General features: G+C 33.9%; 1 protein-coding gene across 1 annotated transcript in view; it reads right to left on the bottom strand.

Annotated features, from left to right (window-relative positions):
- LOC145259904 (PH domain leucine-rich repeat-containing protein phosphatase 2-like) overlaps window positions 1–24308 on the bottom strand; it is a 210188-nt gene extending 185880 nt beyond the window's left edge. The window contains exon 1 of the mRNA XM_080117835.1: window positions 23814–24308. The gene's annotated coding sequence lies outside the window, so the exon portion shown is untranslated. The remainder of the gene's footprint in view (window positions 1–23813) is intronic.
- Between the last annotated feature and the right edge of the window lie 631 nt (window positions 24309–24939).

Here is a 24939-nt window from a genome sequence, read left to right on the forward strand (position 1 = left end):
TATTATGAAAACATTATTATTATTATTATTATTATTATTATTATTATTTACTCACTAGGAGTAGTCGCACAGGCCGTTATTAAAGATTTCTCTTTGAGAACAACTTGTGGCATTCTCTGGAGTCTGAATGACATCAACTCCTCGGTTTCCAGTACTCTCCGCCTCTTTTGATTACCATTACAGTATTGTTCCTAGTGCTCCTACTATTAGTGGTGTTATCCTAACTTTTTTCATATTCCATATTCCTTTGAACTCTCTGGTCAGTTTAGTGTATTTGCTCCGTTCTCTATCTCTTTGATCTTCACTCTGTGGTCTGCTGGGACAGCAAAATCTATAATCTGGCAGGTCTTTTCCTTCTTGTTAACCAGTCTGACATCCGGTCGTCTTGCTTGAATGGGTTTATCCATTTGTATTTCCACGTCCCATAGGATTTTATGACTTTAATTTTCAAGTACTGTTGCCGGTTTGTGCTTTTCAAGATTCAGTTGTTTGCATAATTGCCAATGTACTACCTTCCCGACTTAATCGTGTTTACTCTTATATTCTTTTTGGGCTAGATTGCTGCATTAGCTTATTGTGTGGTTCATTGTTTCATCTCTTTGTCTGCAGAGTCTGCATTTGTTGTTGTCTTGTGTTTTGCTGATCCTTGCTTTTATGTGGTTGGTTCTAATGAGGTTATCTTGTGCGGCTGTTATTAGGGATTCAGTTTCTCTGTTAAGGTTTCCTTTATGTAGCCACGTCCAAGTGTTTTTGTTAGTTTCATCTTTTGTCATTCTTATGAATCGTCCATGTAGTTGTTTCTCTCCCCATTTTTCTTTTCTTCTCTTATCTCTTGTTTTTTCTGTTTTTGTTTTTTCTGTGTCTTTTGCTGCAGTCATTATTCTTTCAGTGTTTTGCATCATGTATTTTTCTAATCCTTTTCTTGTGTCATTTACACAGTCCTCTATATTAACCAGCCCTCTTCCACCATCTTTTCTTTTCACATAGAGTCGGATGTAGTGCATTGTTCATTGTCATGAGTTTCTTAGTTTTCTGGTCAAGATGCCTCAGTTCTTCTTTGATCCATCCTATAAATGGTCCACAGTATTTTACTAGCGATTATTATTATTATTATTATTATTGTTTTTTGTTTTTGCTTTTGTTTGTATTCTATTTTACATTTATTCAAGGTAAACTGCTACTAAGACATAAGGAGCAAGGAGCTACTTTGAATTAGATCCAAATTTATGGAGGTATTTTGGTAGAGTCGTAGAAATGGATCAGGGAGGGAATTCCAAAAGCAAATGGTTAGAGGGCAAAAACTATTAGAGCAGAAATTTATATCTGGGGACCTTTACAGTTATAGGTATGATTTTGCTGCTAGTTGTGTTTTTCAGGGATTTGACATTGAGGGAAACAATTCATTGGAGGGGAAAAATTCATCGGAGCACATTCTGTGGAAGTGGGGGTGCATCCATGTGTAACAACTATCCAGAAGCGACTGGATGACTGTTACAAACAGATGCTCAGGATGGCCCTGAATACATCATGAAGGAGCCACACAGCAAACCAACAGCTTTATGGTGACTTAGCACTAGTATCACTGAAAATACAGCAGAGAAGGATGAGAGTAGCTGGTCACTGCATGAGACACAGTGAAGAAGAAGTTCTCTGGATACCAACAGATGGACACCCAAACTGTGGTAGAAGAAGAATGACCTGCATTTATAATCTGCTACAGGACACAGGATTGGAAAGTGTTTGGAAGCTGCAAACTATCATTCAAGATTGAGAGAACTGAAGAAGTCGTGTAGATTCGGTAGTGAAGCTCTCTGAAAGACGATGGAGATGAAATGAGAGAGGGATGCAACACTGTGGTAATGGGGCAGGGACTAAAGCTTGGTAGGCAGTATGTGACTCATTTAGGTAAAAACTTTCATGCACTCTGTCGAAGTGGGAAAAACTAGTGGTTGATGCCCAGATGTGGCAACAATACTCTATTCATAAGCAAATGGTGGCAGGGAAACGTGGCACATTTGGATATGTAAGCTGCATCCTAAAATTTTAATACACTATACACAAGCAAACTATAAGCATCTTTTAAATAAAAAATGCAATATAAATTAATAAAAGAACATTTAAAAAAAAACTTTATTCTTGTTGTTTTTGTTTTTTTTTTGAGGGGGGATAAACAAATATTATTACAACTATTGAATTAACTGGTATACTTTTAAAATTATACAGAATTATAAAAATAAAGTATAAACATTGACGAGGATAATAGTTCAAAGAAAAGTCATAGGAAAGACATTATAAATTAAAATAAAAAATAAAAAATAGACACAGACTTCCTTTTCTAGCCTGTTGTATTAATAGATTATCTCCCCTTTTAAAATAGATCCATTTGATTGGACAGCACAATTCTCGTCGACCAATCAGCAGACAATTTTAGTGGGATAAATAAAGGTGAAAAGCCACCTCTCACTGTCTTTGTTAATTAGTCTCCGCACAAATAAGACATATTTACAGAATCGTCCCATCTAGCTGTGAAAAGAAACCCTTTTTTACAATATTAGATAGTTTGCTTTTATTTAAGCTACAAATACATTTTGTTTGCAAGACATTTCTTGCATTACCATTTCAATGCATCATACATTATATATCCCTGTATTGTGTGCCTTCCTTAATTTCAGCTTATCTTTCCAACGTTTTGCAAACAAAAACTACCAATTCACTTCATTTTGCAATGCAAGGACCCGGGTGGATAAAGCACTTGGTAAAATACAGTTGTAGGTTACACTTTTCTGGAGGTTGAAGGTTCAAGCCCCAGTGTAGGTAACACTTAAAATACAATTAAGAGTTACTTAGGACTTTTACCCAGACAGAACGATAGCATGCTACCCTGTGGATTAAATCGATATTTTGTGCAAATTCATTAAACCAACTTGACTATTTTAATCAACCACCTGAGTCAGTGCAAAATTTATTAGGATTGGACATGTCTGAATTCCCAGGTAGGTGTCCAGCAATAAACCAATCTTCTCCTTTTTAAAGGGGGAGATAAAGCCTGGGAGGATGACCGCATCAGATGGAACAGAGCCATATATATTTTTTACTAATTAGTAACAAACTTATCAAGACTAATAACCATTAACAGTTGAATGATAATGAATACTATGAGAGGATTGAAAACCTCTACACACCACTGAGTCAGAACAATAACCAACGAAGATATCTATACTCTGATAGAATCACAGAAGTCTGTGTCAAGTTTGACAGAATTTAAATTTGACCAGATTAATGAACATGGTAGTTTTTACTTTATTTTTTAATGTATTGTTAAAAGTGATTCTATGTACACCAACCAGCAATATTTTAAGACAAAGACAAATAAATAAATCTAAGAAAGCGCCCAGGCTTCTGCTGCAACCGTAAATTCTTTGTACGCCCAGCAGATTTTTCCATCCTCTTCCAGTTGGAGTGGTGGTAGGAGTGCAGCAATTCCGATCTGATCTCTTTTATGGATGTAGATGAGATTTATAAATGATCATCCGCATCCTCTGTAGTATGACGTCCATCAAACACAATGAATGCTGATTGACGTAAACATCATTGTCGGTCAGGAGAACACAGTATTATCAAGTTCTACAACACTTACATTCATCATGGGTTAATTCCAGTACTGGATTTAGCAGCAGATGTAGCAGCTGTTATGGTCCCCACACTTCATAAAGGCCCTGTGTTTAACAAAGGGCCCGTGTTTGGGCACGGGGCCTTTATGAGCAAAAAACTGTTGGATTTTTTTATAGTTTATAAATAAAAATCTGCAAAATCTCCTTACTCTAATGTTTAGTTTTTCATTTTCAAACTGACTTCACGAAATAGAGATATGGGAAAGAAATATCTTTTTGGAACAGAGAAAGCCACAAGAAAAAGAGAGGCATAAGGACAGCAACAGAAATTATTTAAAAAATGGCTAAACTTTTTTCTGCTGTTGGTTCTCATGATGATGCTACTAAGCTGGAAATTCAGCAGCCTTGCATAAGCGTGTCCAGAAATAGTTCAATTCTTTGATTGAAAATATCTATGTATTATTTACTTACAACATACCGATGATCCATTTGATATAGGTAGTGGAGTGTTAAAGAGGCTCTCTGCAACATCATGGTCTGCGAGAGCTGATGCCATTAAGGTTATTAAAGAACGTTTTCCTTTTATAAAGAAAGAATTGGAGAAAATTGTGAATGATCAAAAGCAAAAGACAGAATGTTGACAGCAGGCAAATGAAGCAGATGGAAACTGAAATCTTGGTGTTTTTTTTTTGTTTTTTTTTTTTTGAATAGCTTACTCAAAGGCTTCCAAGCAACTCAAGCCTCTCTTGAAGCAAAAAAGCAATATCTCAACATTGTGTGCCTCTTTGGCAGAGTTCCTACAGAATTTTAGAGAACAATTTGATAAGTAAGTCAAAGGTGCACAAACTGACTTGAATGCAGGATTACCGAAAAAGGAAAATTGTCCAAAATCGAAGGCACAATGAGGATATTAGGCAGTGGCTGTTCAGTTCCAGATGCAACAGATAATCATCACCGAACGACAGAAGTTTTCCTTGCAGTAATGGACAGCCTACTAACTGCACTGGAGTAACTTCGCAAAGCATGTACCCAATTAAACACACGGTTTAGTTCTTTGCAAAATCTGCATGACCTAACACCTGCACAGACCCAAGAAAGTGCTGACAGACTTTTAAAAGCAATACTTTGAAAATATTTTAAAATAAATAACCAGGTACTAAAAATATAATTAATAAAAGCATATTTTCCATTGATCCAATAAAATTAAAACAAAATATTTTCTATAATAAATTCCAGACTTCAAAACTCATTATCAATAATAACTCTTTCTCCTCGATTAGGATTAGACAAACCTAGTATATGAATTTAAATGTCCATTAGGAGACAGCGTCTTTGACAGTGGATGAAAAAAGCATATGCATAGGCGTCACCACTACAACCTTGTCGAGGACATAAACTATGCATCTATCTGACAACAGCATTATCATTCAACAAAGACAGCTATCAACGAAATAAATGCCTTTAATACTAACATTTCTCTATTAATATTGTATTCTATTAATATAGTGATTCACTGGGGGAAAAACAAACAAACAAAAAACACTGTCATCCCTATAAATATTTTATCACCTTTACTGATAACCACTACTGACGATGGTGGATCCTGATTGGCATGAAAATACTCGAGGAAAATGTACTCACGGTGAAAACATCGATCAATTCTTGCCAGAAACAAAAGAATTCATTAGAAAATTAGAATGAATCAAGAGAAAAATATGTAGAAAAAATTTGTCTATAGTATTTAATGAAATATGTTTTAGGGAGGGATGCTGTCTCTCTATATATTTATATGTGTGTGTGTGTGTGTGTGTGTGTGTGTGTGTGTGTGTGTGTGTGTGTGTGTGTGTGTACAATAATATTTTAAAATAAATAATAATTATTTTTAAACATACAGACATGTGCTTCAAACTTATGCTATCATCAGTGAAAGGAATGTTAATTGCTACCAGTCGGTGGAATCGAATCCAGTGACAAAGTCATCCTGGACTACATAGGCTGGTATTCAATCTTCAGGTTACCAGTATGTAGCACAAAAAGTGAGGGAATTAAGTTCTAATACCGATTAAGCAGGCATAAACATTAAGCAGTCAGATAGTATGCAACGACTGATATCAGAATATTGCATTGTGCAATATATATATATATATATATATATATATATATATATATATATATATATATGTATATATATATATATTTGCAATAAATGCCGATTCAAGAAGTCTCCAGCGCGGTTTATTCGAAATAAATTTAACTATTTTTGCTTGTTTAAAGTCAAAGGTATGATTATGCTGCAATGAATGAGAGAATAATGCACTTAGAGAATTGCTATTTTTTATATCTATTTTATGTTCACTGAGCCTTTTTTCTAATTTACGCTGGGTTTCACCGACGTATCTATTCCTTGCCAAATTGCCATCATAGATACGTTAGTGAAACCCAGCATAAGTTAGAAAAAAAGGCCCAGTGAACATAAAACAGATATAAAAAATAGCAATTTTCTAAGTGCATTATTCTCTCATTCATTCATTCAGCATAATCACACCTTTGACTTTAAACAAGCAAAAATAGTTAAATATATATATATGTGTGTGTGTGTGTGTGTGTGTGTGTGTGTGTGTGTGTGTGTGTGTGATATATTCGATTATTTATGTATACGATTATATATATATATATATATATATATATATATATATATATATATATATATATGGTATCAATAAAGTAAGAAAACAAAAATATATATTTTATATATATGGTATCAATAAAGTAAGAAAACATATATATATGGTATCAATAAAGTAAGAAAACAAAAATATATATTTTATCATATATATGGTATCAATAAAGTAAGAAAACAAAAATATATATTTTATCTCTCACTGCACAATTATTTCGCTCCTTATGTAACTATCGCTAGACATTGCATCCCTATTATTTTTCCTAGCATCTTCTCTCCTCTTCTGATGAGAAGTATTAGGCTTCGTAATGCCATGGTATAAAGAGTTGTTACTTACTCTACACCCATAATTGATGCACCATCCTTATGTAATAAACAAATCAAGCTATATACATTTGTTTATATTTTTATATTGTTTTCTTTTTTTATTGATACTCTATATACTATATACTACTCTATATATGTATATATCTTAAATTTTATATATATATATATATATATATATATATATATATATATATATATATATATATATATATATATATATATATATACTCTTTTAATGTTATCCATGTCATAATCCTACCTTCTAGTTCATTCCAAAAATTAGATATCAAAACTTCATCCCAATAGATATATAACCCCATATTCAATGATTTTAAATAGAGACTTTATTAAAACTATGTAAGAACTTAATACACTTTTACAACAAACTCATAAACTTCAATGACCACTACGAATTAAACGTAGGAAAATGAATATTGTACAAGGAATTATTTCTTGTAATTCGTTTAGAGACCAAGAATCTAATTAAAATTATACCTTAAAATATCCCAGGACCTTTTTATCTATTTCTCATTGGAATTTTTTTTTTTTTTGCATGAAGTATGTTTTGTCATTAAGTGTACTCGAGTAAATGATCCAAACCAAATCAGAGAAAAAAATTGTCTCAGTCGAGTTATTTAAAAATGTATTGTATATTTTCTTCATTTAATGTATCCCTCTACCCCTTTAATTTTATTTATTCAATCATCATTTATTAATTCGAATAATAGTATTCATTATAGTTTACAGATTAATGTAACCATAAATTCTATATTATGCTCTAACTCTATTAATTACATTTATATTCTTATTATAATATGAGACCTTTAATTCAATACATATCTTACTCTAGATCTATATCTAGATCTGTGAATGAATTATAAGTTTGAAGTTGAATTTGTCTGCACATCGGTTTACCTCCAACTCTATTTTAGACCTGGTAAACCACTCCCAGATTTTCCTCTTCAGATATAAACTACACTAGATGATCTGAAAATCGCCCCTTCTCAAGTATATGATGTTATAACAAACATTGACACCTCAAAAGCATGTGGACCTGATATTATCTCGGATGTATTATTAAAAAAAATGCTCTACTGAGGTTGCTCCAGTTCTCTCAAAACTTTTCAACAAATGCTTTAATGAATCCTGCTTTGCTGACTGCTGGAAAACTGCTTTGGTCGTACCAGTTTTCAAGAATTCTGGCGAAAGAACTGACCCATTAAATTATTGCCCCGTAAGCCTCCTCCCTCTTTTTGCCAAAATATTTGAGTCCATAATTAATCAAGCTCTAGTCCACCACCTCACAGCTGCTAAACTTCTGTCTGATGAACAGTATGCGTTTTGACAAACCCATTCTACTGCAAGTATCCTAACTGTAATCTCTGAACATATATACCATGCACTGAATAAAGCAGGGGAGGCTAGGGCAGTAACCCTAGATATATCTAAAGCCTTTGACAGAGTATGGCACGATAGTCTTCTCATGAAAATCAGATTCTATGATATTACTGGACACTTAACATGATTAAGCCTTTCTTAAATAAGATAAGAATCCAGGTTATCCTCTATAGTCGCATATCAAAACAATATGATATAAATACGGGTGTACCTCAGGGGTGGATCCTTGAACCTTTATTATTCCTGATAATCATAAATGATTTCTCTGATAAAATTGTTTCTGAGATGGGTATATTTGCTGACAACACCATGCATAGCAAACACGAGGGGAAATCAAATAAACACATATCCAAGGCAATGACGGAAAATCTACAGGAAGACCTACAGTCTGTAGTAAAATGGCGACGTAAATAGATGGTAACATTCAATGCTGCTAAGACTAAGTTTCTTTCCTTTAATAATTACAAGAAACCTTCTAAACCACTAATAGCCATGGCTAATGATACATTACCTGAAAGTATTTTGTTCAAACTTCTCGGCTTAACGTTCACGGGGAACATGAGTTGGAACAAATACATTGAGGGTATTGCCTAAGCTGCTGCAAAGAAGGTGGGCTCTCTCTACCATGCTAGAAAATTACTTATGCCTGAAATTATCCTATACAAGGCTACCATTTGTCCATGTATGGAGTATTGTTGCCACATTTGGTCTAAAGCATCTACTACTAGTCTCTCCCTTTTATACAAAGTTTTAAAGAGAGTCGCCAATCTGATGGTTCCCAAACTGTCAGCTAAGCTTCAACCTCTGTCCCATTGACGAAATGTTGCATCCCTCTGCCTGTTTTACAAGTATTTTAATGGTGGATGCTTTGACGAACTAGAAACCTTTGTACCCCCTCGATGTAAATACCCCCGACAAACCGACAAACAGCAAAATCCTCCTCTACACAGTAGAAATCCCCAGATCCAACAAATAGTTTCTTCCCTAGAAGTGCTTTGGAATTCCCTCTCACATTGCAGTTTCCCTGACTGTACTGACATGCAGAAGTTTAAGTGTAATATAAAGAGACATCTTGCTGCTTCTACATAGTAACATAGTACACCTGCAAATTATGTCCCAGATAGTAGCCCCCTCCATCAAAGTGGCACTATGCCTTGTTTAGAGTAAAAAAAAAGTTGATATTATTAGTCTTCATTTATCATAGATTTAAAATATACTAGCATGTGTCTCGTCGTGTGTATACAACTTTAGATGATTTCCTGTTTTTTATTTAAACAATTGTCTTTGGAATTGACTATATGAAAAAATTCCAATGTGCACAAATTACATTTTTCTTTTTATTAGGAATATATTTATTTACCTTACCTAAAATTGACCATTTTAGTTTATAATTAATGTTACTTATGACTAAATACCTAACATATCTCACTAAAACTGTTTAAATTTTGTCTTAAGGAGAATTGCTTCCCATCACCCTGGAAAATCTCATCAGTATGCCATGTATTTAAGAATTCAGGTGATCGCTTATCTCCCTCTCAGTACAGGCAAATAAGTTTCCTGTGCATCATAAGTTGCTGGAATCGGTGTTAAATACAGAAGTAATCAACCATCTAAACAAAAATAACCTTCTTAGCGACACACACAATATGGTTTCTGCTCTGCTATATCTACAGTAGATGTGCCTACAGTTATATCTCATAGGATCAGCAAATCTCTCGACGGAGGCAACCTTTCTAGGGCAATTGCTCTTGACATATCAAAGGCCTTTAATAGGGTGTGGCATAAAGGTTTACTTCACAAGATCTCCAGCTATGGTATAGCTGGAAATGACTTCTCAATTATTGAATCATTTCTCTCTGATAGGCTCATAAGAGTAGTAGTTGATGGGCAAAAATCAGAAGCTCACAGTTTTAATGCTGGAGTCCCTCAGGGGTCCATCCTGGGCCCAACTCTCTTTCTGATCTACATTAATGATCTTCCAAATAACATCCTTACATCATTTGTAGACATCTATGCTGATGACACTACCATCTATGGTAGCACATCTAAGACCGTAAGCGACCAAGTTCTCTCTGATTCTCTCTCTCCTCTGATCTTAAGCACGTGATATAATGGGGAAAGGAGTGGCTGGTTACTTTTAATGCATCTAAAACCAAGCTTTTATCTTTACATCATCAACGCTCTGATCCACATCTGGCATCAATTGAAATGAATGACTCTCGTCTTGGGGAGGCCTCAAGTTTTGACAAGCTTCTGGGCTTGAATTTTACTCCTGATCTGAAATGGAACACGTACATCAAATCTGTTGCCAAGGCCGCTGGAAAAATAGTGGGATCCTTCTATCAATCCAGTAGATATCTCACTGCTGATGCAATTCTCTATCTATATAAGAGCCAAGTACGTCCAAGGATGGAGTACTGCTGCCACATTTGGGCAGGAGCTGCTAGAAAGGATTTGTCTTGCCTTGATAGAGTTCAAAATAGACTTTGTAGCCTCGTAGGAGATGTTCTTTTTTCTTCCCTGCAACCTTTATCTCACAGAAGAGATGTTGTGAGTTTGTCTTTGCTTTATCGTTATTTTCATGGCAAGTGCTCGACTGGGCTTCAATCTATGGTCCTCCCTCGCCAAACTTTCACAAGAAACACTCGTCTAGTTGAAAACACAATCAATAATTCCCCCCTACACACACACACACACACACACTCTCTTTACCTGTGCCTAAACCTAAACGTAGATTTCATGAACAAAGCTTCTTTCTTAGAAGTGCACGCCTGTGGAATTGTCTTCCGTTTTCCTGCTTTCCAGCTGACTACAATCTGATTGTCTTCAAGTCCAATGTAAAAAAAGTTCTTGATGAGCTGTTCTACTTAAGTTAACAAATTTACCGAATTTCCATTACTAACGATTACTATATTGTCCAATTGACACTCTTAACCCTTATTATCGAGCGGTCTCTGGGCCTTGATAAGTGGTAACTCCTATGTTAAAAAAAAAAGAAAGAAGTAGGAGGCTTATCTTGATCTACATTTGGTCTAATTTTAAATGAGCATATATGATTTCTACATCTGTCCTCAAATGTGATGCTTGTGAAACCGACAGTAGCTTTAGAGTCATTTACAGTAACTACTTCACATTTATATACTATATTTATAATTAAATAGCCATTTAATTAATTTAATGGGCATTCATGTTTATTTCTAAAATTACAATTATTTTTCGTTCTATTATTGCTACCACTTGGTTCAACTGCTAATTGCAATTGGTCTACCTTTTGTATTTTATTATTATTATTATTATTATTATTATAGAACATGATAAATTTTTTGTAGTAGAGAAAAAAATTTAATTGTATTATTATTAAAGATTTTACTCAATCTGCTATTCCTAGGAAAATTCCTATCAACAATACCATAAAATTTTTTGGATATGTTTGTGAGAACATGTTTACTCTATGTTGGAATAAACCATATAGCAGATCGTCATTTATTTTTTTGTATTTTGTTGTTTTTGATGGATTGCACATAAGTCCTATGCATACTTTGCTCGTTGTGTGATGCAATTTCAATAATATTGTTACTATCCCTATTATTATTTTTATCTTGATTTTCATTCCCATAGCTTTATTATATGATATGCTATCTGATATTAATGCAAATAAATTGATTAAAATTAATCAATTTATTTGCATTAATATCAGATTTTCTAAAGCTGATTTTATCTTTATAACCTGATTTAGATCGAGCTTCATTATAGTATGATATATTTTATTGAATAGCTGTTCATTCTTAGACAGATTATTAATTCTTATAAAAATAGAAGGAACAATTGATTTTTAATAGAACGTGGATAATTAGAGTTTTTATCTATTATATAGTAACTTGTTATCGGGTTTATGATAGGTCTCATATGTATTATTAATCAAATCCAATGTTATATCAAGAAAATTTACTAAACCATTGTTAATGTCTATAGATATGTCTAAATTAATTATTCGAAAAACTTTTACAACTTTTTTCTCCTCTTCCAAATCTTTTTGATTAAAAATAAAATATCGTTTCTGTATAAACCTCCCACTAGCTCAGGAGGGTTCTTATGCAATTTCTTTAGTATTGGTGACCCTTATGAATCAGGAGGACCGATCATAATATCGAAGTAATTTTCCCTAATCTTTCTAGTCCACTAGTTATATATATATATATATATATATATATATATATATATATATATATATATATATATATATATATATATATATATATATATATATATATATATATATATATACATATATTTATATACATATATATATATACATATATATATATATATATATATATATATATATATATATATATAGCTTAATTATGTCTATTTCTAAGTTAGGTAAATCACTTTCAGATTTAGTCATGTTGAGAGCCTTTTCAACCAATAAAGAAGATATTAATGGATAGTATGCGTCAACATCGAACATAATGAATTCATTGTAGTGCTCTCTATTTTATGGTCTTTTAAAGTGGACTTCAGGCTTTTGGAAGTGTAAATTTCTCCACTTTTAATATATTTAAATTAGAGCATATTTCAAAAGCGCCAGAGTTTATATCCTCTAAATCTCTCTCATTGGCCATTTTATAGTTTTTATGAATCTCCTTTAGAATTAATTTATTATGTTTCAAAAGACATACTATAAGTGTTAAACGTTATATATATATATATATATATATATATATATATATATATATATATATATATGTATGTACATATGTATATATCTGTACATATGTATGTATATGTGTATATGTACGTATATGTATATATATGTACATACGAGAGGCGTGCAATAAGTAATGCTTATGACCCACTTCCAGTTGTCTGATGTAGCTGAAATTTTGCATGTGCAATGATTTATATCTCTACGGATTATGTGGCAAATTACAGCTCTGAACTAATTGTGGTTTCTATTTTACAGGTGTTTAAACTGAGGTTTGAAATGGAGCCTGTTGAATGTCGAACAGTGATCCTGTTTTTGTATTTGAAAGGACACACACCACAGGAGACTTTTGATGAAATGAAAGAATCTTATGGAGATAATGCCCAATCATATGACCTTGTAAAACGCTGGCATCGTGAATTCAAACATGGCCGGAAGTCTGTGGAAACAGCTCCTAGACCTGGTCCCCCCCCTTCTGCCATTGATGAGGCATCTGTCCGTCAAGTTGAGGATGCCATTTTCGAAGATCGGCGCATTACTATTTGCCAAATAGCTAAAGATGTATAGATTAGTACAGGGTCTGTGGAAAGTATCATTCATGACCATTTGCATATGCATGAGGTGTCTGCCAGATGGATTCCCAGGTTGCTCACACCATTCCAGAAGCGAGAATACGTTGAGTGCTTGAGGATGAATTTGGAGATGTGCCAAGAAGATGAGTCAAAGTTTTTCAAAATACTGATTGCACAGGATGAAACCTGGGTCCATCACTATGATCCAGAGACCAAAGCCCAGTCAATGCAGTGGAAGCACTTGGACTCACCACCTCCAGAGAAGACCAGGGTGCAGCCCTCCGCTGGCAAGGTCATGTTCACAGTCTTCTGGAACCAGGACAGAGTACTGATGACAGATTTCCTGGCAAAGGGTACCACAATTACAGGCACCTATTATGCTTCACTTTTGAGGTAATTAAGGGAAGCTATCAAAATCAAGAGGCGGGGCAAGATCAGCAAAGGTACCCTCCTCCTGCAGGACAACGCTCCAGTACACAACTCGCATGTCGCCAGATCAGAAGCACGGGCGTATGGTTATGAAATCCTCCCCATCCTCCCTACTCTCCTGACCTTGCACCCTCTGACTTTCACCTCTTCCCAGCCATGAAGTTGTTTTTGAAAGGAAAGCGTTTCCCAGATGATGCAGCCTTGATTTCTGAAGTCACGTCGCGGTTGGAGGACCAACCTGTGGTGTTCTACAAAAACGGTCTCCAGAGCTGCATCAAACGATGGGAGAAATGCATAAATTTGGGTGGTTCCTATGTAGAGAAAGACTAATAACTGTGCCAAGTTTCATTGCTCGACTGCTATGGGATGTGGGTCAGGGGCATTACTTATTGCACGCCCCTCATATATGTGTATATATGCATATATATATATATATATATATATATATATATATATATATATATATATATATATATATATATATATAAGAGTGTTGTAGTCTGTTTGATGATTATATAGAACAGGACTCTCCAAAGTTTTTGAATGGGGGCCAAATTGTTAACTTTTTAGAGCTAGGTGGGTCAAAATAAAAAAAAAAAACAATGACCTGGACATGTTTTGTAAGGTTAGCTTTGCTTTTTAGTGAAACTGGTTCTCCAAAACTTTCTTTTACTCATTTTCTGAACAAAAAAAAGAACAACCGCACTATTTTCACAAATTTCCATTTTTAAAATTTTCCTGAATAATTTTACGTTTTCCATAAGAGCTTAAAGACTTTGGCAGGCCAGATTTTTATTTGAAGACTCTTTACAATATTTGGATTAGAGACTGTAATAATGCACTAATTTAGCATTAGATAATGATGCAAATTGCGTTTTTCCTTTAAATCTCCTATATTCGAGATAAATTGCTTTTTCAAAAGGAAATTAAACATTGTGATTGGAGTTTGTTTTGTTTGCATATCCATTGATTTTGGATACGTCATTTCGAATAAACATATTTTTCTGTGCAGATTGAAGAGATTATTGTCAAAATGTCGTCACATATGTAAAACTAATAAAAATTATTTATTCGAATTTGAATTAAATTTATGCACTCATACAAAACCGAAACATGAAAACATTTATTTTGTAAAGCATAGAGAATTTCAATTTTTTGATTACTAGCGGTTGTGTTTTCTTTATTTCTTACACATGAAGTATTATTTTTTCTATTGTTATTGTACAACAAAAAAGAAAACAATGTTTTGGTACAATTAGACATTAAATATTCTTTTTACACACATGCACACACACATACATTCAAACACACACACACACACACACACACACACACACACACACACACACACACACACACACACACACACACACATACAAATACATACAAAAAAAATTTCACCGAAATTTAAGGATTGTTCATTGTGCAGATCTTCAACATCTAACATATAAAATCATCTTTCCAGATTTTAAAAGTTGGACTTAACAAGTAAAGCATTGTTCTGACTTGCCGGTTTGAATTTGTTATTGTTGTTCACTGCTACTAGCAATATAATAACGTACTTCATATGATTTTTATTTTATATATAACTTAGTTTGGCTGATAAGATAAACTGTTTTTTAAATAATCACCTAATAAAATTAGATAATAATAAAGAAAAGTTTGGTATCTGATATATAAAATTATCTTGTCGAATTTTATAAGTTCAACCTAAATATCCTCTATGCTGACAAATGAAACTTTGCTGCTGATTTTGCAATTTTCATTTGTACCAAGCTGGTGGCAATAAAATAATTCTCAACAATTATTTGGCTAATTAGTTAGTTCGGTCTGGACGATTGGAAAGATGAAACCTTTTTTTTTTTTTTTAAATAATCATAAACCCTCAAAAATAACTGTTTACGTCAGTAATAGAAAAAAACTAATAACTAAATTATAAAGTTCTTTTGCCGTGTTTCAAAAGTTGGATATAAATAGCATTTAAAATGATAAATCAAAATTTTCTTTTAATTCGTTATTGTTGCACCATGTTATTGGCATTATTTTTATCATAATCAGTTTGGGGTAACACTGAATTGGATGACATAAGGTTTCTTAGTGTATATTGTGTAGTCTTTTACTTTTAGTCAGACACACACAGACAGAAAATACCACTTTTCTTTATATAATAGATTAATCATCTCTCTGTAGGTGTATTATTCAAATATAGTATGTTTTATGTAGTTTTATTTTTATTATCTTTGTCGTTTTTTTAAGCCGAAGTGTGTTTACTTGTTAGATAACAAATCTTCAGCTATTATGAAAAAGAAAAGAAAAAAAAGGATTTTTGTATTGTTCTTTTGCAGTTACATGTCTTGGGTCGTCAGTATTATCGTTCTTGCCCCCCCCCCTCGGATTAAATTAATCATTGTATAATCTTCCTCTTCTTATTCAGGAAGATTATATAGGATGTACAAGGTAGAGTCGCAACCACCTACTTCATGATTGTGTGTGTGTGTGTGTGTGTGTGTGTGTGTGTGTGTGTGTGTGTGTGTGTGGTTTCTGAAGCATTTTCGGGGCCCTCTCTGTATTTATTTTATTTTTATTACTTAAAATCTTTGACTACGTCTAGAAACAAGGTGTAGTATCTGTTCTGGTGCTGCACGTTATCTTTTCTATCCTTAGTCGATAAAGAATACCTTTCTAGACATAGGCTCATTGTTCTTATTTACAATGCCTCCCCACGGGACAGAGTTAGACACCAGGGTCGTTTTCTAACGTGGAGAAGCAAAAATAAAAATTGTCTCAGTCGTGAAGGATTTCTCCTCCACTGAGAGAGAACAATAAATTGAAGTGTAGCATCTGAAGAAAGGATACTACACTTTGATCTTGGCCCGAAGGCCAAGAATGTCTGCTCTTATTGTTGATTAACCTTTATGATCTCCTGACATCTGGTGTATCGGTGATTATAGTTGTATCCTGCTATTAAGGTATATATTTCTTCTTCTTCTCCATCATCATCATCATCATCATCATCATCATCATCATCATCATCATCATCATCATCATCATCATCATCATCATCATCATCATCATCATCATCCTCCTCCTCCTCCTCCTCCTCCTCCTCCTCCGTTTAACGCCTATCTTACATGCTTGCATGTGTCGGATGGCTTTTAGAAATTGACTCCCAAAGTAACCTATCTCTGGTCTGGTATTTATTTATCCTTCTTTCTTGCAAGTCCATCCATATCATTTCCTCACATATTTTCTTTGGCCTTCTCTTGCCAACTAACTCTGCTATTTCAGTTGATCCACATCTACTAACCCAAGAACTCTCATCCATTCTTTCGATGTGGCCATACAATCGGAGTCTTCTGTTCTGCATACATGTCCCTATACTATCCAGATTTCATCTTTCTCTGAGGTCATTAAATCTGAATTTATCTTTAGTCTGCATTATACATCATATCATTCTCATATCATTTCTCTCCATGCAATGTATGTCCTCAACCCTCACTAGCCAGGTTTCACTTCCATACATCCTCACATTATAGACATGATAGACTCTTCCTTTGGTCGTCATCCACTCCTAACTTTTGTTAGCACTTGCTGCACTCTTTGATATCACTAACATAACAAAACTTCTGAACAACATCAACAAACTCATCATCCAAATATACTTCATCCACATTTGAGTTCTATTCTCTCTATTGTTTTACACGTCTCGAACACAAACTGGTTAACATCTTTCAACCAAACAGTAATTCCACTGCACTTCTTGTGCATCCAATGTTTGCAAGTACCATTCGAAATTGAATTGTCTCTGGCTCCCTTTCTACGAACTGAACAAGAGAATGGGTCTCTATTTTTGGAACTTTCCAAGAGTACAACTATTCATCATCATCACGATCTAGGATGATGGTAGAAAGTTTTAAACAAAACTCAGAAGGTGTTTTAGATCTCAAAACCATGACATGCCAATAGTAGTAAGAGATGGAAAAAAGAACAATTCCTTAAATTATTTTTGTGTTTTGTGGATTATTCAGACTATCGTTCTCATCTTGGATATTATTCTTAAATTTATTCCATCCACTTCTAACTTTTGCAACATACTAGCACCTGCTCCACCTTGTGCTCTAGTGGTATCACCAAAGTAACAGAACTTCTGAACAACAGAAATATACTTTCTGCACATATGAGTTCTACTCTTTCTTTATTGTCTCACATGTCTTGCACTTATTTCACACAAACTGGTCATCATCTCTCAACCCTAACTTCCACTGCAATTCTTGTTTAATGTTTACGTGTATCACAGTAAACTGAGTTGCATCCGATTCCCTTACCACTGAGCATGGGGAACGTTTTTCTTTTTGGTGGATTTCTAACACTACAATCACTGATCAACACTTTGATCTTGGTGACATTCACTCAGGCTTTTACTTTCCATAGCATTCCTCCAAATTTTTAAACTTGACAATAGTGATGGGACGATTCCAATATTTTTCCTGATTCCGATACAATTACTGATTCCGATTCTTTATAAATCTCTAAATATTTTACTATAAAGTTGTTATTTTGTCCCGATTACTGTAAAAACACATCTTACATGTGCATGCATTTTCTCAAACGTAAAAACACTCTTGTGAGGGTCTGATCTAGAGATTTTGGTCTTACTGGAAGTTTAAGTCTAATAAATATTTATTATTTTATTATTACTACAAGCAATGGAAGACGTTTTATAAAAACAAAATAAAATAGATAATTAAAGGAAGCGGTTTCGGCATTGGAAAATAGGCTCAACTTTTCCTGATTCCAATACCGATTCTGATACCTCAGAAAACTCCGATTTTTCTGATTTCCGATTCCGATTAATCGTCCCAACACTACTTAACAATTAAACCTTTTATTGTTTCACAGATAATTACTAAAATCATCAGAATAAACATCTCTTCCACACAACTTGTATAGAACTCCCTCGAAAATGCTTCTATGACACAAATCAAAAGCAACAAGCTCATCAGTCCAAAACCCTGATATACTCCTACATTCTATATTATTCTATATCCTCCCTAGTTTACACAATGCAACATTCTGACAACATCCCTTGGTACTCTGTAAAAAGCTTTCTCTAGAACCACAAAAGCAGAACGCAGGTTCTTTTTCTTACCAACACAAATGCGACGTGAGTAAACATCTTACTGCTCAACTCCCCACCCAAGTTCCCTCTATCACAAGAGCTCCTTAAACTTTCAATGACGATATGCTTTGTTTATGGTGAACAAAGGAAAAAAAAATATATATATACAAATAAAAATAAAAAGTTATGTAGAGACGAGAAACACGGACACAAAGAGAAGCGGTCACACACTTTTATTATGATAGCGATATAACTAACAATAGAGGTTTCTATTAAAGTCATAATAATTGTTTGAAGGTTCCAACATTTTCCTGGGAGAGCAATTTAGCACATTTAGTTCAATACGACATAAGCACATCGACACATCGGTTCCTGTTAGATTTTACTGAGGTTAAGCGACATTGAATTTGGTCAGTACTAAAATGGGGGACAATTTGGGAATTCCAAGTGCTGTTGTGCTCTCCGCTTATCTCGGCATTGTTTCCAGTCGTCCTAGATTTCTCCTTGCTAGTAGAATCAGACAATGCTGATTCAGAAGAAGCGTGGTTAGAGATTCTTCAACCCTTGCTTCATAATTACATGCATAATGGGTATCCATTGCCTCTCTAGATTAAACAGAAACAATAGAGAGTCATGGGTAATACATCTGTTGTCATAGCATTTTAAAATTCCATTTTAATTCTTTTAATAGCTGTAAGTTGTAATTAATTGAACAAAGCACTCACCCGTCACGTAAGCTATGTGTTTCTCTCCCACTTACTTCACTGCATAGTAATTATATTAACAACATTTTAATAATTTCATGAGCATTTAGAGAAAGAGTGATTCTCTTTTATTTTCAGTGTTTATTATTTACTTGATTTTATTATCTATTTTACATGGGGTGTTCGTACACGTATGTAAATTAGATGGTATAATAAGACTTTCAAATAATCCTCATTAATAATATAGATGTAAAGAGATTTATCTATAGTCACGCAAGAAAAATGTTTTAACAGATATGTCGTAATTTATGAATTTTTGATATGTTTAGAATGGTGTTGCCGTTGTGACTAATATCATACCAATGTGAAAGAGAGATGTGATAGTCGGTGATACTGTGAAACAGCAGCAAAATATTAAGTTAAGTACATTTAATTATCAATTATTGTTTATATATATATATATATATATATATATATATTTTTTTTTTTTAATTTATTTTATGTGTGTGTGTGTGTGTGTGTGTGTGTGTGTGTGTGTGTGTGTGTGTGTGATGATTCTATTATTGTATTACTGCGGTTTCCTAGATGATAATTCGATGAAACTCCAGTGTTTATAAATAGTGCTCAATAACAAAGAGAGATGCATTATTGTATAATATTCTTTATTTATACTAGTATAGTGGCCGGATGATGCTAGATTTCGAAAGAAATCACAGCTGAAACATGTATGCACATCTGTAGCTAATAATGTTTGTATAAATAAAGGAAATTATATATATATATATATATATATATATATATATATATATATATATATATATATATAAGAGAAAGGAAATTAAGGCTGTAAGTTGAAATTTACAATCAAAATAATTATATATGTATATGAAAAAGACAGAAAGAAAAACAAATTGAACACAGGAAGAAATTATCAAAAACGAAAGATTTACTGGTTTTGTTTGGATCAAGGAACGTTTCCAGAAAAAGTCATTGATCGAAACGAAACTGATGAATATTTAGTTTTGATGATTTCTTGCTGTGTTTAATTTATTTTTCTTTTTTCTTTTTTTACACATCCTATCTCCATGTCATTTCATTTTATCATTTTATAATATATCGCGTGCCTTATCCACATATATATATATATATATATTCCACAGCCGAACTAAAGTCGCAGCCCACAAAAGCCAAGAAAGCCAACAAACCAGAAATCCAAGACTCGAGTTTCACCCTCATAAATTTCCTACTGGTGAGACGTCGGCTTGGTTTAAAGCTAGTTTGATACCTCGTCCCTTGTTTGATATGAGGTAGGTTCTTTCCATTGTCGGATCTGTGCTGCGGGTTACTTGATCTGTGTAAGTTAATAGACATTCTTGTGTGAGTGGCGTGTTTGCTCAGTTGGTAGAGTGCTCACCTAGCATGCTGGAGGCTCGGGTTTCAAATCCTGAGCGTGGATGTGTCTAACTGATGAGCCCAAATGAGGGCAAAACTCGAGTTTGGACTTCTGGTTTATTAGCTTTCTTGGCTTTTGGTGGCTACGACGTTGGTTCAGCTGTGGAAAATAATTATATATTCTCTCACACTTTCTGAATATATATGTGTGTGTGTGTGTGTGTGTGTGTGTGTGTGTGTGTGTGTGTGTTGGGAGAGAATCTTGCGAGATTGTCCAATTATTAAGAATACTTTGAAAATAAGAACTTAATACGATGCATCGATACCTATATCAGCTGCGGGTAGAAATCCCGAATTAGTAAAAATGTAACAAAAATTAAAATAAGGTTAGCATATAAGCCGCTATTTTCCGGGGAAACAGGCATGAACAGAGGCTTATAAGAGTCTGGCATGGGAGACCAACTATAGGCTCTGTTTGTTTGGATTTGAAACCGATGGTACCGATGTTTTCCTGAGCTTATATATATATATATATATATATATATATATATATATATATATCCCCAGCTTGAGGCCAGTGCTTATTTAAGCGCACTGAAGTGCTGAAGTGCTGTGATGCAGCGAAACAGTCTGTCAGCAGATCATATATATTATACTAAAGCTGAGCCAATCAGAGTTTATTTCCCTAAGACTTTATCCTATATGTTTTTATTACACAAAATACATGTAAAAATATTCCTTTGTTTTGAGGTTGAGTTTATTATAAAAAATATCCATTTTAATTGTTTTTATTAACTTACTAAGTTTCTGCCTATTACTCTTACTCTCTTTTATTGTATGTTGTGTGACCGTCGCTTTTAAGATATACCGTTTGTATGACTCTCGCTTCTGTCTCTCTTCCTCCCCTCTCTCTCCCTCTCTCTCTCCCTCTTCCTCACCTCCATCTCTCTGTTTATTAAAAAATTAAAGGTTATAAAATTAGCTATAGAACTGAAGTTGGGAGTGATCTATTATAAACAATAGGAAGTATCACCACAGTATTAATACTATTTAATCCGTAGGTGGAAAGGAAAAGAGTAATAAAACATTGTTTATCCTTCCATCATATATTTTTTTAATATATTTTTTACACAGTATCTATAAACACTCGTTTGTGTCACTCTCTTTCTCTTTCTGTGTTAATAGAGAAAGAAAACTAAGACAGAAGATTGGAATGGTCCATTAAAAACAATAGGGAATATCATTACAAGTATTGATACTATTTAATCTATAGCCGGAAAGAGAAAGGGTATATAACTAAAAAACTAATTTTACATTTTATTTATTTATTACTAGCAGTTAAGCCCGGCTTTGCTCGGGCCCTATGTACTGTTCATAACTTTATGTGCATATTTATATATATCTATATATAAATTTTCCTACTGTGTGTGTGTGTGTGACGCGGTTTATCTCAGCCTACAGACAACCCACCTAGGCAAATTAGGTACCGAAATGAAGCTTATGACACAGCGGATGTTTTAGTGATATTTATATCCATGTTTGGTGTATGGAAACGCAAAAAATTTTTTTAAAAATGCATGCAAAAATGCAAAAAATGCAAAAAAGTCACACTTTTAGTGCGTTCTCAATCCCCGCATCTATATATCTATGTATCTATATACCTATATATCCATTAATCTGTGTTTATATGTGTCTGACAGAACTTTCTGTGTATCTATATAGTAGGCCTATACTTCTGTGTCTATGTCTATATACTTTTCTGTGGTCTATATATATTAAAACGTTTGACTCATGTCCAGGTAACCTACATTTAAAAGTTCAAGTGTTTAGACCTAAAATTGGCGGAGGAGTTCAACTCTTTCAACTTTGACCCCTTGGCAGCCAAATTTTCGCCCTAAAACTGATTAAAAAGCTTGCCGTATGTCTGATACCCTTTATGTAAAATTTCAAATTTTTAGACCCAAAATTGACTGAAAAGTTTGCTAGAGACCGCAAATGTCAAATCTTTTGAACGTTGACACCTTGACAGCTGAAATTTTTGGCCAAAAACCGATTTAAAAGCTTGCTCTATGTCTGATTACACTTTATGTAAAATTTCAAATGTCTGAACAATTTGGTAGAGACTGCAATTTTGTCCCCTTAACCTTTATTGCTTTGGGTTCCAACCAAATTAAAAAGGTCCAGCCATATCCAATACATTAAAATTTCAAGTGTTTAGACCCAAAATTGGCGGAGGAGTTTGGCAGAGTTTTCAAAGGTCAAATCGTTGAATTTTGACCTTTTCTGGCCGAAAACCGATTAAAAAGATTTTTCCAAATCTCAATACGCCTTATGTCAAATCTCGAGCCTGAAGACTGAAAATTAACAGAGTAATTTAGTAGAGAAATGCACACACACACACACACACACACACACACACAAACACAATTTCACTTTTATAGATATATAAAATTTTTAAAACTCACTTTTACTCATTCAAAATAATCTAAGAGGAGCTCAATGGATTACCCAACCGATTACATTTTTTCTATAACATATATATATATATATATATATATATATATATATATATATATATATATATATATATATATATATATATATAAAACAAGTAAACTACACAAAACGTACGTGTTTCATCCACCGAAAAAAAAAAAATGGGATTGCCAGTTTAGCAGTATTTGACTGAAAAATATTTTCAACTAAAAGTTTAAACGCAGAAAAAAAAAGTGTTTTTCTTGCTCAACGTAACGAAAACAGGGATTTACGTATGCGCACCTGTCGCATAAGAAACCCCGAACCCTTAACGGGCATTATGTAATGAAAATTATTAGATAAATCACATAACAAAGTTAAAGGAGAATCTCACCTACCTAGTAAGTAGTATGGCCAGCTGTGTGTGATCAATTCATGCCAAACACAGTGTACCTCGACTGTGAGAAAATCACTGCTCAACTTAAACATTCCTCTGTATAAAATACAATACGCGCACTGAAGGCGAGGGTCTGATACTCCATGGTTGTGAGGCTGTCAACTTGAACGTAAATGTTGTTTGGGTCTTTGAAGTTTTCGTCCAAAAGGTTACTATCAAGTATCTTTCTTCGATAGGTTTTTTTTTTTTGTATATAGATTAAAAAAAAAAAATTATGTAAGAAACACTTGTTGATCGATCCCAGAATTGACTACTGAATGGTGCCCCCTTTTCTTTCCTTTTTAAGGAAGATAAAGTCCGTCTAGTTTACGTCCATCTAATGACATTTCTCTTCTCTTTTTTTTTTCTGCGTTCTCACTTAGCCGTCCATTCACAGTGTGTGTACTTAGACGTGTCAGCCGCCCGTCTGCCTGCTGTGAGAAGTGGGGCTTGTCTTGCTCAGGTAGACTTCAATAGAACACGCAGCAAAACAAAGTGAGCAGAAGAAAGAGGCAGATAGAAAGAATGAAGACAGAAGGCGGGGTGGGGGAACAGGAAGAAAGGTTAAATATATATATATATATATATATATATATATATATATATATATATATATATATATATATATATATATGTGTGTGTGTGTGTGTGTGTGTGTGTAGATGAGAGAGAGAGAGAAAGAGAGACAGGCAGAGAGAGAGAGTGAGACAGAGAGAGATAGAAAGAGAGACAGAGGGGGGATTAGCAAGAAGAAACACTGGTTTACAGTTCATCATTTTTGGCGTGGGGGTTTGTAATTTAAAACACTGTTTCACCTGGAAGGCGATTTTTATTGTCAATAAAAGGGCCGTCACACACACACACACACCCACCCACCCACATACACCCCCCACACATACACTCAAAACACACACGCACACACACACACACACACACACACACACACACACACACACACACACACATACTTAAATAATTAAAAAAAATAGAAAAACAAAAATCATGAGCACCCCATCTCACTTGCAGGTGGATTACAATTACATCATGTTATGACATCCTCCCAATCCTGAGAAACAGTTATACTTATG

The sequence above is a fragment of the Euprymna scolopes genome, chromosome 35, assembly GCF_053919585.1.
Source record: "Euprymna scolopes isolate OS-2025 chromosome 35, ASM5391958v1, whole genome shotgun sequence".
NCBI classification, from domain to species: domain Eukaryota; kingdom Metazoa; phylum Mollusca; class Cephalopoda; order Sepiida; family Sepiolidae; genus Euprymna; species Euprymna scolopes.